At 44.8% G+C, this 18,805-nt stretch overlaps 1 protein-coding gene across 2 annotated transcripts in view; it reads right to left on the bottom strand.

The window, feature by feature from the left end:
• CSNK2A1 (casein kinase 2 alpha 1) overlaps positions 1-18,550 on the bottom strand; it is a 111,090-nt gene extending 92,540 nt beyond the window's left edge. For both annotated transcript variants that reach the window (XM_078651725.1, XM_078651727.1), the window contains exon 1: positions 18,414-18,550. The gene's annotated coding sequence lies outside the window, so the exon portion shown is untranslated. The remainder of the gene's footprint in view (positions 1-18,413) is intronic.
• Between the last annotated feature and the right edge of the window lie 255 nt (positions 18,551-18,805).

The raw sequence follows: 18,805 nt of genomic DNA, 5'->3' as shown, positions 1-18,805 counted from the left end.
TCAGCAGGCATGTACACTTCTACATCATGGATTGGGAAGCTACGGCACTGACCCCCAGTGATGGAGCCTAGCCACTCCCCACACGTAACGAACTAGAGACAGTACGAGATGTACAGTTTGGACTTGTTGTCTCGAGCAATTAAGTTGGGAATGTTTCCCGAAGTTCGAATTCAGGTTCCCCCCTTTAAACCACTTTCCTAGAACCCCTATGGGAGCGAGCGACCAGATCATTAAAAAATGTGAGGAGGGTGACTGTGCCACCGGGTGGGGCCCCAAGGGGAAGTCGGGACAATGCGGAAGTGACTCTTATGTAAGTCACTACAGACATGTCCTCGAGACTTCTTAACACTGACATCAAATGTATCACGTTGAACGTTCGGGGCATGCCTACAGCGAGCAAACGATACGCAGTATACGCCTACATAAAGAGACAGCAGGCACATATTGCCATCCTGCAAGAGACTCATCTGACAGCGACTGAAGTAGAGCGCCTGCGTAGAAAATGGAGGGGTATCATATGCACCACAGCGCACTCAGCGTTCGCCAGGGGGACCCTGGTCTGGATTAGACCGGGAACCCCCTTTACAGAGCAGGCACGAATGCTAGATAAGTTAGGGCGCTACGCGATGATAAGAGGGATTATTAGATGGGCAACCCGTGCTAATAGGGAGTATATACGCCCCTAATGTAGAGCAGGCCACATTTTGGGGTCGCCTCACGGGAACGTTATCTCAGCATACACTTACCCCGTGGATACTTGGTGATGATTCCAACTGCATCTTAGACACTAACCTGGATAGGTCACATCCCCCACCAGCACACAGGCAAGCAGAACTATTTAACACATGGGTTAAACACTGGGCGCTGACAGATACGTGTAGAGCACGAAACCCTACCACCAAACTATACTCTTTCCACTCCGTCCCTCATAACTGTGGAAGAGGTGTGACGCCGCGGCCAGGGCGACTGACTCCGGAATCTGGGGATCACGGTTCGATCCCCAGCACCGGCAGCAGGTTAGCCCAGCACCATGTGACTCTGGGCAATAGCTTGCTTAATCTTCCCGACGGCCCCCAGCGCCTAGAGACCCTTACGGGTGATTGTGCGCTTTACAAATGTGGATTATTATTATTATTATTATAACTAGCGTGTGCACCTCAATATGCACGATAACCCTCAGATGGAGACCACCTCGCCCCCCCATACCCACCTGGAAATTACAGCGAGAGTGCCTCACAGCCCAGGTGTTCAGGCAGGAACACTAGGAACACATCCAGGAACACACACTAAATGAGGGGTCAGCAACATCACGGTTGATCGAATGAGACGCAAGCAAGGTTGTAGAACGAGGACACTGCATACAGCAAATAGGGGTGCGTAGAATACTAGAAAATACATTACAAGGAGCAGAGCGCACCTTAGCAGACATTTAGGAAAGAGGCGAGGCCACTGTAGAACAAGTAGCCAGGGCCAAGACGAATCACGCGGAAACGTTGAGACCTCCGCAAATATAATTTTAGGCTATATGATGCCAGGGTACACTGGGAGGGCAACAGCTCGCCAAACAACATCTAGAGGTGAAACCAATCACAGAGATACGAGATCAGACAGGTGCACTCCAGCAATCACAACCGGATATTCTACACGTCTTCCATACATACAATTCTAATATCTACCAAACTCCGAGACAGAGTTACCCTCAAGCAACCGCTAACTTTTCACAACCAGTATTGCTGCCCCAGGTCCCACAAGCGGATAAGAAAAAGCTGGAGAAGATTAAAACCGTAGATGTAACTCAAGCTATGAAAGCGATTGCGCGAAACAAAGCCCCAGGAATGGATGGCTTTCCACTCTAATATTGTAGCACGTTTTCAACCCACTTGCTCCCACACATGGTCACCATGCATAATGACGCACTAGATAGAGGTGAATTAACAGGATCCCTTAGGGAATCGATCATAGTCACGTTCCTGAAACTGCATAGAGAGCCAACGCTCCCCTCTTCATATAGACCAATTACTCTACTTACCGCAGACTGTAAGATACTAGGCAAAATACTAGACCCCAGAAAGATTCGCCCAAATCTGATACCATTGGTTCATCCAGACCAATGCAGCTTCGTCCCACGGCGCAACATCACAAAACATACGCAGACTATTCCACATACAAGACAGATCGGGGAGGCAGTTCCCCAATGCAGCATGCCTAATATTAGATCTCGAAAAGGCATTTGATATACTATTGTGGCCATATTTATTCGAGGTCCTCAGAAAACTCAACATCGGACCAGTCCTGACAGCATACACCAAGCTCCTGTACACACGCCTTACCTCTCAAGTCAGACTAGGCAAATACATCTCCCAGGGTTCGAAGTAGAATGGGGTACCAGACAAGGTTGCCTACTGTCTCCTCTCCTGTTTGCCCTGCCGGTAGAACCCCTGGCGATGCGCCTGAGACAGGAGGGCAAGGAGTGGGGAATCCCACTGGCGGACACAATACACTGTGTGTCACTATACGCAGACGACCCATTAATATACGTCCATGACACCACCCGGGACCTGACATCTATTTGGAGGGCACTTGAAGACTTTGCGGACGCCTCGGGCCTCAAAGTGAACTGGGAGAAATCCAAGATATATCAGCTGAGCCCCCACTTGGCCCCATTCGAAGTGCAGATTGGATCTCAGTCACTGGAGTGGAATGCTGAGGCACCCAAATATTTGGGTGCGAGATTATAACACTTCCGAAGATCTGTATTAGGGGAACCATCGTAAGGCGTTAGCAGGGATTCGGGTAAACATTGCCCCTAGCCCCCACAGGACGAGTGGCACTAGCGAAAATGATAATTGTCCCCCGACTATTCTATAATTTCACAAACCTCCCACTTATACCGCCACGTTCCTTCTTCAAGGAATTGGATAGCCTTCTTACCGAACTGATCTGAGGGGGTAGCCGGCACATGGTTGCGTTATCAACATTATACTTTCCCATGACGGAGGGAGGATTGGGAGCACCTTCATTTGAGGCATACTTCCTGGCGGCACAGCTACAGTGGCTGTCCTGCTGGACAGCAGGGCGCCACACGGGGGGAGATCACCACCACGGAGGGCCATACACCACTGCCGGCACTCCATAGATTGTTGTTGTCGGGCACTAAGCCCGTACGCACCCGTCCATTATAGGTGTCTATTGCCTGCACATGCATGATGAGAATACACCGCATGTCTACGGTTAGGCCTCCGTACTCACCCCTGCTACCACTGGTGGGCTTCCCCAATAAAGAGAAATACTACACAGCAGGCGCTCTCCAGCTATGGACTGACCTGGCAGTCACCGAGGTAGAGTCCCTGTTCGAGGAAGGTTAGCTCAAAACATACGCCCAGTTGAATAATATGATCTCCTGCCCGGCCAATTTTTAATGCATAGACAACTGATGGACAGTAGCTGCCAGTACTGAAAGCCTAATGCAGGGGAACCTCCGACACATCCAGTGATACACATCATTTTACACATGGGAGTGGGACGGCATGGTCACTTGGCTCTATAAAGCTGTGTGGGAACTGATCCTCCCCTCCCTTCAGCCCTTACGTCAATAATGGGAAACAGACATAGAAAGGGTGGTCAATGATAAAGAATGGAATGGAGCCTTCGAATATCCCCAAAAAGTCTCCAGGAACGTGCAATTTCGGAACATACAGTTCAATATACTCCACAGAGCCTACCTCACGCCACACAGACTCCGTCAGTTCTACCCAGACACTTTGCATGCCCCCGATGTCAGACCCCCGAAGCAGACTTCAAACACATGTTCTGGGACTGCCCCACCATTCACGATTACAGGGACAAAGTCCATCAGACACTCAGGGCAACAACCATGTCCACGTGGGAAGTATGTGGTCTCGGGATCTTCCGCAGGCGGAAGACTGAAAAAGTGCAGTGCTGCATTATGTCCCTAGCCATTCTGCAAGCGAAAAGGGGGATACCCATGCACTGGAGATACCCCACCAGACCACCAGAGGCAGCCTGGATAGGAGCCATGTAACAAGTATTTGCAATGCAACGGGTCTCACATTTGCGAGAGTTAAAGCTATTGCCATTGTAAATGACAATGCCTTTTATTTATGTGCTTTGCAAACCAGCACGTGTATAAAGAGACATTAGCATTTTTAACCCCTTGCATGCTGCCGCGATTCTGCTCCTGTGCTGAAGATTTCAGCGCGGGTGCGGTCATGACGGCCCCCAGCCGTCATCAGCACACGAGCACTGTAGTGCATGACGGCTGGGGGCCGTCAGCATGCAAGGGGTTAATGCCAATAATTCAAACTCTCGCAAATGAGAGCCCACTTCAATGGTGGCTACGCCCCTTGCGTTAAGACGCTGCCCGCCGTATTCAGGTCACAGCAAGCCGTGTCTAAAGAAAGGGGCGTGGCCACTATTAAAGTGAAAGCATGGTATGGAGCACTTACACTGGGAAAAGAAAAGGTTTCGTAGTGCGGCTGATAAAGTTAACGCAGACCGTGTTTACAAATACAATAAATAAAGAAATGCGGCCACTATAGTTACTGCGGACCACGCTGCCCAAGTAAATAAATAAAGAAGCGGGTGGCGTGGGTAAAGCGGGAGGCGTGCTGCTTTGTAGGAAAGCACGTCGTGGGTGGAATAGGGGAAAATCGTTAAAGAAAATAGTGCTCACAGACTACATAAAGCAGACCGTGTAACCACAAGTAAAAAGTCCAGACTTCAGGGGAGGTTAAAAATGCAGACAAGTTGGTACCAAGGAGGGACTACTAAGCATATTCATGAATCAAATGCAACGATTTAGAAAGGACACTAAAAGGAGCCAATTAAAAAGATGGGCGGGGAAATGGGCAGAGCTTCAAGTGCCTACTAAACAACAAGAGAGAAATGCCAATACTGATACTCAATTTACAACTAAAGTTCGTAACCAATGTACAGACCACAGTTCAATACATGTATATGCTATTAAATAGCTATTTATTTAAACATATTTTGATTGTATACAAATTTTTTTGATCAAAGAATGCAGTTCAAACGATATTGTATGAACAATGAAAATCAGGACACAAAAAATGGAATAAAACCTCATACATACCATCACTCATCACTCTTCAGACATATCACAATCAAAACATCTTACATTCAAACATTCAAACTGGATACCCCACACAATCTGGAGGGTCAAAGCACCAGTTGAAGTACAAGGTCTGCTACAAAGTAAAGAGCATTCCCTAAAATAAGAAATACACTATATCCAATTCAATTCAGTCAAAAAGATTTTAAACATAATCATCAAAAATCAAGTGTATATACACGTAAATCAAGATGCAACACCAAATAGGCACCAAGATGCAAACGGCCTACGCGTTTCAAATCCCTATTATTCACGGGATTCTCTTCAGGGCCAGTCAGCTCAGTATATCTTTAGCCAAAAGGTCGTATTCACAGATGGGGGCTCCTCAAATAGTGGGGGAGGAGCATTGTGTCCTAAGCTTGCTGGTATCAAATCTTCAGCTTGCTGGTGTAATGGAAAGACCTCAAGGGTACTGGCAAAACAACGCGACGTGGAGCTGTTGTCAAAGTTGATCAGACGTTTTTTGGGTGTGGGGTGCCACGCGGAGGGGCACCAGAGAGATCCGCCGCGTCCTCGAGTTAATCGACGCCGGGACGATGCAAGCCATGTATACAGCATGCCTCGCAGAGCAGCGTATGTGATGCCTAGGCTCGACCTAAAATTATTATAACTCATCCCAAGTGTTAAACCTTTTTTGACAATCAATTTTATGGAGTTTTGAATTAGACAACAAACAGCACCATTCAGAGCTACATTATACATTAGCAGAAAAAGGGATAAAACACATCGCAATGACATCAAGACCACAAAGAAATCAAGAATAACATATCCACTTGCACCTGGAGAGCAGACCACATCATCTCATTTGTCGAGTACCTCAACCTATTTCCCCCACATGCCATGAAATTTCTCGGGACACCCCCTGGCTACGTATAAAGGCTGCTCCTGCGCAGCACACCAATCCACCCCCCCCCCCCCGACGCCAGCGCCCTAGAGTGGGAGGGGCAGTGTTCAGCCAGTGAGCAGCGATGTTCCTCTTGGCAACCACCAACGGAGTACTGAGGAAGAGCTTCTCAGCCATGGAGCCATCCAAGTGTTAAACCTTAGACCTTTTGTAACAGCATCACACTTGTTCAGAGTCAAGCAGCCTTCTATAGCATTTCCGGCCCCAAATTTGACCTTAGTTAGGGAGGTCCTTGGGTAGCTGGCCAGGTGAATATGCTGACGCTTTCATAGGCAGTCATGGGGGTTCTTATATTATTGATTAAATGTGGCCAGAGCCTTCCAACCCAAAATGAGCCTGGATGCAGAGTAATGAATCCTTGGATTGGGGGAATATCTCTCTTGTAGACATTTCGAAAGAGAAAATGCCATTTCCCAGTCTCTGTGATCAGTTACACACAGCACTGCCCCTTATGACACTTCACTTTTTGATTTCACTCGAGAATAAAGCTCAAGGCAATGGTTGTATATCCACAGCCTCAATAAGGAATATACACTTTAAAGTATCAGAGGTCCCGAGAAGCGTCTGTGTGTTGTCATACTCTAAATAAAATGTCATGATACACATGATACTATCAAGCAAAGGTAGCAATTTCACAAATCTTTCCTCAATCATGGACATATTGTGCCCTGTTTGAGGGTCAGCAACGTTATTGACAGCCAGGCTCTGTAATTAAGCTTTGACACCAATGCCAAACAACCTCACTGATGCTGTTGGTAAAAAAAGACAAATCCCACTGCATGCAGGGAGGAGCTCAAAAGTGGCGCGTAATCAACATGTTGACATATATTCAGCAAAAAATTTGCAATATTTAATTCATGGTGCTCTAGGGAACAACATGCACGGAGAACAGCTCACACTACGGCTAGTCTAAAAAAAAGACATCACAAATGCACCGCCATCAGCAAAAGAGAAGCTGGCAGTCTCAGCGCTCACTTGACAGTCGTACACAATCCTAATCGAATGAAAGCCAAAGGGTGTGATAACAATGACTGGAACTTTGTGCTGCTGGGTATAACGTCTTGCACTTTTTTCTTCTCTTTTACGCCTTAGTGGGCCAATCATATGCAAATAATGTGAGGCTGTTGTCACAACTTTTCCATACAAGCCACATGGAGCCTCAGATGCACTTCTGCCTGTTTGGGTTTCATCGGGAAGGTGTAGCTCGACTTTCGGGCCTCACTGAGTCCACGTCTAAACATTCTCGCATCAGACTCGGTTACAAAAAAAGTTACAAATACACTGTTTCCTTCTCTGTGTCTGTATTTCTCATTCTCTCTCTCGTGCCTCTCTTGCATAGCGCTCTTCGCAATCCAGATAACATCTAAGCGCTCACAATCTTGCAGGTCTGAGACAACGGGAAGCCAAAAGCATTTGTCCAGGATCACACCGTGTGCCAGCCGAGTTCCTGGTCTTGCGGTACCTAGGCCTGACCTATATCGCCCGGCTCGCCCATTGGCACGAGGTGCTTTTCTGCTCTCAGAGCTCTCTACCCTGGTTTCCGGGTGACCGCCCACAGCAAGTGGGGCCCACTTTTGGCAGAATAGTGGAGGGTGATTGTATCAGGCTTCTCCTATTGCACGGAAATCGATTAATCGAGGTGCCTCCGTTGCCTCAAATCAGCCTTTCTGTCTTCGGCTGGAAGGGGCGGGTTTTGACGCACAGATGTGCGCTCGGTCCATCTCCGATTGATTCGACACAGTCCAGGAGGTGGGTGTAATGATTATTTACGGAAGGGCAGCAGTTAGCTATGCGCTTAGAGATTGCTGAACCGATTTTGGTTGGTGTTTTTATTGTGCTGGTGTGCTTGGCAGCCTTTCAATTAGGAGCAGAGAAAACCCACCCGTCTTCACTGCTTCAGTCAGCCTGCGTTCATAGGCACTAAGAATGCTTATTATATCTGACGAAAATTCAGGTAGTTTCAGACGTCGGGGTTGGTAGTGTTTTATTACGTGAAACAGCCTTCATTTCTCTCTTTCAAAAACACGAACTGTCTGCCTAAGGTTAGCGCCCACTGAAGCTTCATATATCTTCAAAACCCTGCAGCAAAGTACGGGGAGGCATGTCACGGTTAAGAGGAAGGACTGCGGAAGCCGACAAGGGGGTGGGACGGCTGAAAGCATGCGATGCGCGCTGCCAGCCTCCGGGAACAGGAGATGTGCACACGTACGGAGTGCGCATCTGCTGTCCATACGCGTGCACATCTCCTGTCCGCGCGTGCCACCTCCTGTCACCCTTCGCAAACGAAAGCCACAGCAATAGAGCTCGCCAAGCGAAGCAGCTGCGCTGCATTCGCTACGGGAGACCTAAAAATGGGGAAAGTCAGAGGAACAGACACTCAGGGAGGAAGAATTAAAGGGAACCCGTAAACATCCTCTCTCCCTGGAATGGGCACAATTGCTACATACTTTTACACATGAAACAAACCAGCCGGAGACTCACAACCCGAGACATCACCGGCCCCTCCTGCTAGTCCTAAAGAAGAAGCACCTCAAGAGAACCTGCCACTCCAGAGTCAACCCTAGGTACCCGACATGCAGGGAATACCCCTCTGGACGCCGTAGGAAAAACTGCTGAGGATCACACCCGACCCTCCTTCTTACATACAAGCAGCGAGGACATTAAAACACTGCTTGTATGTAATTTTAATAAATGTGCCAAGTGGGTCACCCTGCTATGGCTTACTAGGGATCCTTTGTAGACCCTCTACCCTGATTATTTTCATGCTCTTTTAACCCTAGGAGGTCAGCCCACCGCCCCCCAGTCCTGAAGCAGGCCCGCACTGTAAGGGCAACTTTCCCTACATATACAGGGTCGAAACGTAGACTCCCTTCGCCTTACCCACCAACTCCTAATGCCCAGCAGGATTTGTACCGCTTTTGTTAGGTGTTTGGCTTTCTAATATTGCAATGACATGTGCTTTTTTCATGTGGCCCCGATTCAAGGGGACCATTTTAGGAATGTATATATGAATATTGGACATTCAGTAAAGTAATACTATGTCAATTGTCACTTATCTTCACTGAACTCCCTCACAGCACTCCCCCTTCCCTCTCTACGTGGGCACAGAACATTTTTGAAAAAAAAAATTTTGCTTCTTGATACATATCGTATAACCATTCATAAGGTTGATACAAGTGCTTTTGTGAATAAAAACATTGCACTTTGGATTTGTTTCTCTTTCTTTTCCTTTCTCATCTATGTTAAGTATTTCTCTCTCTTCATTGTATATAATCTGTTCTTGTAAGTCCGGGACCCCTCTTTTTATAACACTAATCTACCCAGGTCCCAGTGACTCCATTTGGGTTTAACCCTGTGTAACATAGCGCGCGCACCAGTTTTTTGGGAACACATTTAGGGAAGAATAGACATGGCAACATCGGGAAGTCCACTTAGCAGCGACAAATCCATATGCGCCTATGGGCGGCAAGATACAGCCGCAAAGGACTCAGAATCGCTGACGATTTAAGAGCAACAAGTAGACTCCCCCCTGACAGTCCTTTTACCACAGACTATCCAGTGCTAACAGTGAAACAGTAAAATGTACAAAGGCATGGACTGAACAGTTATGTCAGAATGAAATAACAAAATGTACATTTATGATCACGAGAACTGTGCACTTTCTTGTGACTGTTTTAATGTCTTACACTGATGTACAGAGTCAAAAAGCCATAACAATTGTTAAAACCCAATAAACAAAAAAAAGAAGTTTCAGAGAATGGCCACTACATTAATTTAAACAACTGTTTTTGATAGAAATTGAACCCCATCCACCTTCATAATGTAACCCCCAGGTTACCAGAAAGGTGCCTTAAAACTCCAGCAATAGAAGAGTTTCTTTCACGTTGGCAACTATCTTGCTAGATACTCAACTAAAAAAATGCCTCCTCCAGAAGAGCCAGCAGCTGGCTCACAATTTACGCACAAACGAAGAGATTATGAATCATCCATCCTATTTTTAGGACGATAAATTCAAGAGAAAACTCCTCCAGAACAGCATCATTTACACAAGACATCTACTCCCAGTCCCTAACAGACCACTGATGCTGTTGAACTAGCATATTCATGTAACAGATCGAGGTCTTGAAGTTAGTCCCTACGTATGTCCCTACGCGGTCCCTCAGATCGGAATCTCTCCATCTGGCGGTTAATATACGGTTCAGACTTAGTAGGATGGGAGGTCGCTCTTTTAAAGTATTAGCGGCTGGATTGTGGAATTCCCTCCCCGCCCACATTCGAGCCCTGAACAGTCTCACTCCTTTCAGGCGCGCCATAAAAACTTTTTTGTTTCAAACTGTTGAATGATTTCTTCTTGTCTTTCCCAGCACCGATTTGTTATGTTGTGGTACCTGATCAGGCGCCGGGACGCCCCTTGGCTGGGGCAGCTGTGCGCCTTATAAAAAATACTAACATAACATAACAGTCTACAAATAATGTGACCGACTGGAAATCAAAGACCATTTTTGATAATCCACTAATTCCAACAGTGCCAGCCAAGATACATATAAATCTTTGCACTAGAGAAAGGAGCAAGCCAACTGCCTACTTCCATCACATGCTTAAGTAATTGGATACAAGATGGTCAGGGTAATCCTATTACTTCACTCTAGAACAGTGGTTCTCAACCTTTTGACTTATTGGGACCACCAATTAATTATTGGTGGAACCCAGAGGAACCCCCCCCCCCCCCCCATCATTACCGGAACCGCAGAGTCATGACTGCTGAGGGTCCCAGTCTAAGCACTATAGATTATTTGAACAGTAAAATAATACACACAAAACATTCAAACAAATACACAAATAGTATTTATTTCGCAAACAAAAAAGTATAAAAATTGTAATTTTAATATTAATGTTGGAGCTTTTCTAAATTCATTTGAGGCCACTCATCATCCTAAATACTATAATCTGTTTGACGCATTTGCCCTGCTCCCACAAATCAATCTGAGGATACCAATTTAATGTTTAGTCTCCAGTTTTAAATCCTTCAAATTTACTGTACATTTTCAAAATTTGAATTGTATATTTAGCTTCTTTATTTATAGAGACTTTATCGATCTGTTAATATTATGTAATTATCCAAGTAGTCATGGACACCCCGAGGAGGCTTTGCGGATCCCCAGACCACAGGTTGGGAACCACTGTTCTAGGATTAATCATACCAGATAATGAGTAGAGGCAAAAGGGACATGCGTTTCCTGACTTGGAATACAAATGTTTTAGGTCAAGCAATAGTGATGCCTGCACAACATCAGGAAGCTGACCACTAGCTTGTCGGGGAAAAGGAAAAGATGTTTCCATTGTTTCAAAGTCAGCCACCTCCTTTGTTGGCCCATTCCTGCCCAGCGTATGGTGCAAGTGCTAGGTGTGAAAATAAAAACGGTGCTACTATAGATCCAACATTTTTATTGGTATTTCCTCAAGATAAAACTAAATGAAGGGGAGATTAATTAAACTGCGATTGAGCATGAAGCCAGACATACGAGGCTGCCCCTGCCCAAAAGACTGTGCAGCCATGGTTCAATGAATTGTCCATCTGAGGGACCTGGAGCAGAGACAGTGTTGGAGAGTTGCATGTCTGTGGGCATGTTTAGACTCCATATCTTATTGTGTGATAGAGAACGTGTCTCTAAGCCTGGCAATCTGTCGTCCCTCCAGTTTCACCCTTCCTCCCAGCCCCAGTTAGACTGTATAGTTAGGTAGGGGCCTAACCCTCAAATGAAGCTGGTAAATGATTTTTTTGAAATAGTGGGCATTAGTGGAATGGTAATGCGATGCCATGGGATTTCATTGCAGGATGATGCCCATCTCTGGCATAATGCTAGCTGCAGTATAATGGTGGAATTCTTTGGAAAGAGTACATCAATAACACAATGGTGCCCAAATATGAGAGCATGGTACTGCAGGCATTCATGGCATGTGTCCCCATCTCTGGAAAATTGATGCCCCTATCCCAATAGAGCATAATCTATGTAGAATGGGCATCCATTCACTAATGCCAACCCTGTCTGAAAAATTGGGAATGTTGGCAAAAATAGGGCACCCGTGGCATGACACTTGCCACTTCTGGCATAATTTTGACCCTGGGTTCTTGGTGGCAATTCTTAGCATACTTTGGTATGAATGGTATGTATGGTTGCACCCGCTCCTACTATGGTGACGGCGGAAATCCTTAATATAAGATCTGCATCCTGGCAGGTGATAACACGTACATTTAAGGCAGAATGCAAGTATGATGCAACTGACCGACCAACTATTAATTGGGGGACCAAAAGGTTTACTTCAAAACAAAAGCTAGTATATAGAGACTTTTGTTTAATGAAAATGCCATGTTTCTATTTGGAGCATACTTCAGTTTATCCAAAATTAAAAGCATGCATTTTACACCAACATGTATACATTTGCAGAAAGTAACAAGCCGATATGTGGGGGACAAAAGAATTGCATTTCCAAAATATACTTATGAAACGTATTGGTACTAACAGCATGCCCTAAGAGACGTGAAAAATAAGCCAAGTAGATATGTCCTGCTGACAGCTAAGCTCTAAACATGGGAAAATCAAGCCCCCATAAATGTGTTTGTTCTCCATCAGGGTCCGTAGCTCTGGATACCAAAAGCACCATAAACAGTAATGACTCAAACAGTTAAAATAAAAACCAACATCCAGCACATCCAAGACAGGTTTTCATTTGTGATTTATTGTGGCACCTAGAATCGGTTAAAACTATGTAGTAAATTACAAAAAAAAACTCAACAAGCTTGATTTGCACAATACATAACATTCCAGCGTTTCTAGAGCCCCATTTTAAAAATCAATGGATTTCCTAGATGCTTTCAAAATAATGCTTTTGGTCCACAACATTAGCAATCCTACCTAAATTTGCTGGGAGGACAACGGTATAATTTACCACATACAACTATTACATTAAATCCTGCTTGACTACACCAATGATGTGACTGACCCCTTCATGTCTGGCTGAGCTGGAAAGCCACCTGCCACTGCCTGGACAGCACCCACCCACACAAATTCTTCTTCTGTTGCCTCAACATTGCTAAATATCTCAACCAATGACTCCAAGTCATAGTTCACAATTAAATGCACCAAAAGAAATACTGATGACTTGTGCCACAGCAATAAAAGCTGTAATCATACATCTAGTTTAACCTTTTTCTGTAAACTCTCAGAATATACAAATCTTATTTACTTTTACATCATACTACATATATGGGTGAAACACATTGTACTAGATACAATGCAGATAAGCAATTTGAAAGCATGAGTAAGTGAAACATTTTCCAGACTTCATTCACCCCCACACAATTGAATTAAGCTAAGAAACTCACATGTGTAATACTTATCGCGTTACCCTTTTCCTGTTTGATCTTTAGAATCCTCGGAAATCCCTCCAAGCCCCCCCATACTTTCCCCCATTTTTTTAGGCATCCCCTCCGTTGCTACACCGGCCTGCTCTGCTCTCTGACACCAGTCTACGTCAGACATCCAATCTCCTAAGGACAGGAGTTCTATCATGCCTGGGGTACAGTTAGCTTGGCCACTCAGGCGCCAGTGTCACCCAGATGTTCTGATGCCCAGGTTCTTCTCCCGATATCTTCTGTAAGAGCACTTTTGCATTCATCGAAATTGTGATAGACGTCACTTGAGTGAACACCTCAGTCAAAACAACAACAAAGTACTCAGGAGCTGCACAAATAATGGTCTCTAAATGTCTCACATTTCTAGAAGAAGAATTTCTCAAAATAAAATTCAGATTTATAGAACGTATACTAGCCCACCCAAAAAGCAGCATGCTTCTTGAGTCGTAGGTTAGGATTGTTACCAATGTGGATTGCAACCCTGATGAGCAGAGGAACTCTTATGGTGTCCAGTGTGGATGTGCAAACACTGATGTGGGTCGTCAACTGACGAAAACAGAAGGGAAATGAGGAAAGTAAAATTACCTACGACTAACAGCTTTATTTTTCTCAGTATGTGTAGTTAAAAAAGACAGAGGAGGGTTTCATCCCTGAGGGAGAGTGACTTATTTAGGCCCCATTCTAGCCCAAACATTCACATTCAGTAGGCTGTTTTCAGAACTAATACCCTCAGCACAACGAGCACTGTATGTGGTGAACAAAAATGAATATAAAAAAAACAATAAAATCCTGGAGTGTTTTGCAAATATACCACACCGGTCCTCCACTGGTTCTCTTCCTTTCTCCACAACTGCTCACAAAAAATCAAAATTAAAAACTTTGAGTCCGACCTCCACCCAGTCATCAGAGGTGTCCCACAAATATCTGTGCTTTCCCCTCAGCTTTTCAACATTTACATGGAACCCCTCACAGCTTTACTCAGGAAATCCAACATCCCTTTTCACTTATATGCTGACGACACGCTGGAAACCACTACCATTGATGACATCCAGAGACTTAACAACACGCTCAAGGAGGTGCAACTATGGCTCACAAATAATCACCTGAAACTCAACCTAGAGAAAACGGAATTGCTCCTCATCTCCAACAAAAACGACAACCCCCAAATTGAAGAATAGCTCAAAGCCATTGACGCATTCAACGGCAACCTCGCCCTGGCGGATTCAGTAAAATCTCTTGGCATCACCCTAGACCCGAAACTGGACATGAAAAAACATATTTCAAGATCGGCCAAAAGTGCCTTTGACAGACATTTACAGACCACAGTAGGAACTGTTACTGAGTACCACACTGTGGTTGTATTGACTGAGACAGGAGGATGTGCTCAGGAATTTCTCTCCACTCCCACTGATATTGGATACTCCCAGAGTAAGACATCCCTGTTACATCCAAAATATTTGAAGCTCTGCAGGACTCCCCCATACAAGAACTATGTACTTCCATTCCTCAAAGAGTTCTAGTACTAATCGCATACCAGACTTGCAGACAGCCACATTACGATTCTAAACCAAACTGAGTCAGTTAATAACAAGTTATCAGCGCCTTAAGACCACGTTACAAAAGTGTAGTGATTAATATGTGATCATCTTCTTGGGTGTTCAAAACAAAGTTGTAGACTACTTCACCATCCATCCTTCAAAAATAATTCAAAGCAATTCCTAGGAGGGGCATATGACTGCAGCGAGCTAAAGCTTCAGTTTCCACCTTAATTTATTATTTTTAACACTGCTGCTGTCCAGGTTACTTATTGGGGACTACCTTTGAAATAATCCAAAATACCCCGATGCTACCAATCCGTGTTATTCCAAACCATTCTCTACCACCAAAGTAGTAGCATCACTGCTGTTGTAAATTCTGTTCGGGCCCCAACTGCTAATAATCCCATTCATTGTGAAGTCTATACTCCAATGATTATCTGCCAACCCCAAAACTGTAGATCCATCGCCCCACCTTGATATTGCATTGGTGGAATCGCAAATGCTCTCAAAATGACACTAGCCCACATCAATAATCCGAGTTCTGTTGGGATATGCCCAAAGACAAATTGTAATGGTACTAACACAATTGCAGCCTTTTGGGGTTAGACACAAACTAGAAATATCACCCCCACAAAATCTCCAGTTAACTGGAGTTGCAAGACTCTTTCAAAGGCTAAGCCCCCTCCCAACTCTTAATCTCTACAAGTAAATCTAGGGTGCACCACTACTAACATGCATTCTTTAAATTACTGATAATGAACACTCATTCAAGAGTATAAACTTCATTACAATGTTATTGCGTGCTGTGGTGCTCAAATATTATCCCAACTGATTACACAATTAGTTTAAGAATCTCTATGTTACTCTTATAACCCAGAGCAGAATTTCAGTTGATAGGTAACCAAACCTTTTGTCAAAATGACATTTAAGTTGGGCAATCCATTTAAGATTTACTAAGGTACCAACAAAGATTCAGTCCTACTAATTCCTCTTCATTCCAGACCTTGCTGGAGGCCCTAAATGTCCACATCTATATAGTACAGCGACCGATTATCCTTAACTTATTTGTCTTCTAACATACGTTAAGGCTTTAGTACCAACAGACTTTGTCCCTTTATGCCACTATACACCAAAGATGACCCACCAACACATCTGCCAGGAATCTAGCCCCACTACACTGGGTGATCTAGAACTGTCCTTAAGCAACCTAACAGCTTATTGCTCCATTTATCCTACTACAGCCTATTAGACCCACACTACCAAACATTTATTCCCATGAAGTCTGGGTGAAAGTCCTCATAAGTATGAGAACTAAATGCTGCAACACTCCCCTTTTAATAGGATGGTACATACACCAAAATCGGCATTATCCACATTATTATAAAATATTATGAGGCTTAACCTTCCCCAAAAATGCATTCCATACTGGTCAATTCATTTTTGGGACAATCCTCAAAAGCTTCTTTCCCTTCTACTCTAAGATAGAGGACAGGTGACATTTCAACAGAAATGCAACGAACATTAGTCTACTGTCGAGTACCTCGTCGAATTATTCAAATTGTTCTTGTGATGCTCACGCAGCAAAAGAGGCTAAATGCCATTAGGAGTTGTGTGTTTTTGCCACATGGAAAGGACTGTGAAATCACAAGGAATCCAATGCGACCACTGTCAACGCGTGTGAGTAAGCGGAACGTATGTATCCATTATGCACAATGTGTTATTGCAATGGCTTACTACTAATTTGCAGTGCACAGTAGCCGAAAGTTGGCTGAGATGTTTGCTCCTGACATCTGTGAGATCTGCAAGTCACGAGATTAACTTTTTGTAAAGGAAACCCAGCATGTCATCCTTCTAAGGTCGGGAATGACAAAATCCTTTAGATCGAACATCAGTGGAATTTTGCTCTGCGATTTATTTGCTATAATACTATTTAATGCTCATTTCACAAGCCACAACTTAATTTTGGAATCCTCTCCCTGTTTCTCTGGATAAACTGGGGTGGCGCATGTCCCTTAAAACACAGCCTCTGTCATACCAAGACATGCAGGGTACCAACGCACGTCACTTAACACCTCTAGTCCCTGTTGCAACGCTCATGTTACTAATGGTGCAACTCTTTAATTAAATGTGAAATGGGGTAAATGCACAACAAATCTGTACCAATTTCTTCAGTATTTTAGACAAACCTTGAGATAACCAAGAACCTCTATAGATTATCTTATTAACCTATATTAAATGTAAACCTTGCGATTATGGAACCCCACGCAAGAGGTGCTGGGCTGATAAAACATCCCCAAAAAGTGCGACTAGCCCATCATTCTAATACATGCTTTGCCGGAAAGGCCTTTAATTATTTTAAGACTTCATGAGAAATGTACAAGCATCCACTGCTGTTCCCTACCCCTTTTCTGTATAGTGACAGGATCGTCTACATATCAAAAGCGGTTGCCTACTTATTATATGACGCACTGTAGAAATACTCACGCCAAAAGCTACACTTTTTGCTTTACATATGCAGAGACAAACGTCCCACCGCTGCAGTCCAATTATTGTATTCACTTAAACACTTGTAGGACTCTGCGCAAAGATGTAGGCGCGTTTGGAAATAAGGTAATGCGCTGGGGTCCATCTAACAGCTAAAGCTCTTAAACATTGCTAGGTGCATTAATTTCCCTCAACTGTAGCCCTTCAACTCTCAGCAATACTGGGAGCCTGCAAACCACAAATGCGAGTACACCCACCCTAGCCGAACATTCTATTGCACCACTGGAATGGATACATATGCGAAAACCTACGGTCTTAATTGTATGCATTGATGAAACCCCAAAATATTATGAAATCTAAAGATTGAGCATTATAAAAATTGACAGGCTGCCTGATAACCAATAAGGAGACCACCACTCCATAATTATTGCTAATAAAACCGAATAGACAAACACACACACACAATTAATCTATATGCGGAACATATACCCAAGATATGTAGCCACACAAGCTTGCAGGTACCTACTTACACGTAACTATTACTGGTTTGGATACATAGCACAAATCAATATTTAATCACCCGCCCTGACATTCCATAGAGCTGGTGAGCCCATGCACACGAGAACTAGAACCCCGTTACTCTGTGTCTTGGAACGTTCAGTCGTCCCACTCTTTCATTCTAAGGGGCCACTCTCAGTGATTATTCCGCTACTATGTACTGAACTGCATAACCCAACAAGCCCCCACCTCATCGTTTTACCTCCCCCCATGACAGGCGTCAGTGCCCCCTCGCTATCACATCCCGAAGCGTTGGTACAACCCAACATTGAGCCCGCCCCTTACTCCATTCAGCGAACCTCTGTCTTTCACCTCCAATCCACTGAACCCCACGACCCATAGCCAAGTGTACACCCCCAGTACCTGCCGCCTCTCCCCCGCCCCGCGGCCTCCGCTTCCTGCCGGCCTCACACAGACAATATGGCGGAGCCACACACCGCTCAGCCGACAGCCGCAAGGACCACAGCGAGGCCGGACGGAAGCGGAAGTGTTCCCGCCCGCCATTTTTCCCACGTCTAACGCCAATCGCGCCATATTGTGTTTGGAAGAAGTCACGAGCAAGGAGAATATTTGGGTTTAAGGCCGAACCACAGGTCAACCTATGTTGCGGAAAATATATACAGCAGGCAGTAGTAGCTGTCACAAAAGTAGATCGGACACCGGTTGCGAGAAAATACGTACAATCCGGCGGTTGGCTCGTCTGTTGACCTTGCCAACCAGCAAGGCCAGCAATAGAAAGTAAAAGAAGACAGAAC

The sequence above is a fragment of the Lissotriton helveticus genome, chromosome 7 (genome assembly GCF_964261635.1).
Source record: "Lissotriton helveticus chromosome 7, aLisHel1.1, whole genome shotgun sequence".
Classification (NCBI taxonomy): domain Eukaryota; kingdom Metazoa; phylum Chordata; class Amphibia; order Caudata; family Salamandridae; genus Lissotriton; species Lissotriton helveticus.
The sequence above is the reverse complement of the archived record's forward strand: the minus strand, read 5'-3'. Positions and strand labels throughout refer to the sequence as shown.